Source organism: Echinops telfairi, unplaced genomic scaffold (assembly GCF_000313985.2).
Source record: "Echinops telfairi isolate 266 unplaced genomic scaffold, ASM31398v2 ScPeMD7_7424;HRSCAF=8462, whole genome shotgun sequence".
Taxonomy (NCBI): domain Eukaryota; kingdom Metazoa; phylum Chordata; class Mammalia; order Afrosoricida; family Tenrecidae; genus Echinops; species Echinops telfairi.
The window spans coordinates 47756900-47757629 of record NW_022111324.1 but is presented as its reverse complement, the minus strand read 5'-3'; positions in this window follow the sequence as shown (position 1 = coordinate 47757629).

The window sequence follows — 730 nt, the reverse complement described above, 5'->3', positions numbered from 1 at the left end:
GCACTAGATAAGGAAAAATCACTGATGATAAAATGCTTAGGAGCTGTGATTTTAACTCCTCACGATAAGTAAAAAACTAGGCAGGTGGGTGGCATAGAATCTATATGCTACCCGTCTCAAATAGATGTAGAGATTTTGGCATCTTAAATTCTTACAAATGTCTGTAAGAGCTAGAAGAATTCTTGAATGCATTCTGTGTTAGTCTGGGTGATTGAGTTAGAGTCAATAACTTAATGTAAAGAAAAATCGGGAGCAGCTCAAGAGTGACCAGACATCAGAGCGAGCGATACAAAGCTGAGCCCTGTGAAGAAATGCAATGGAGGTTGGGACAAGCACCCTAGACTGCCCTGCAATCCAAGCAAAGCAGTACGGCCCTTTGTTTGTGGATGTCTTAGATCAAAGGCTGAAGACAGAGGGGCCCCTTAGTATCACAGGGGTTCCTAATAAGGGTCGGGAACCAGCTCTGAGTAGGGATCGCCTCATCCATCGCTCAAATTCATCCATGAATTTCACAGCAGTAGCTTGGGCCCTCAGGTCCTCACCCACTGCATAATAGAAAGTATTGTCCACACAAATTACAATATAAAAATGCAAATATTCTGCCTAACTGGTTTATAAATCGACCTAAACTCTCATCTACTCAATCTGAGTTTTAACACAAAACCTTTCAGTAAGGGCAGGCCCCAATCCCAAATACGTGGACAGCCTCTCCTACCCCCAGAATAATTCA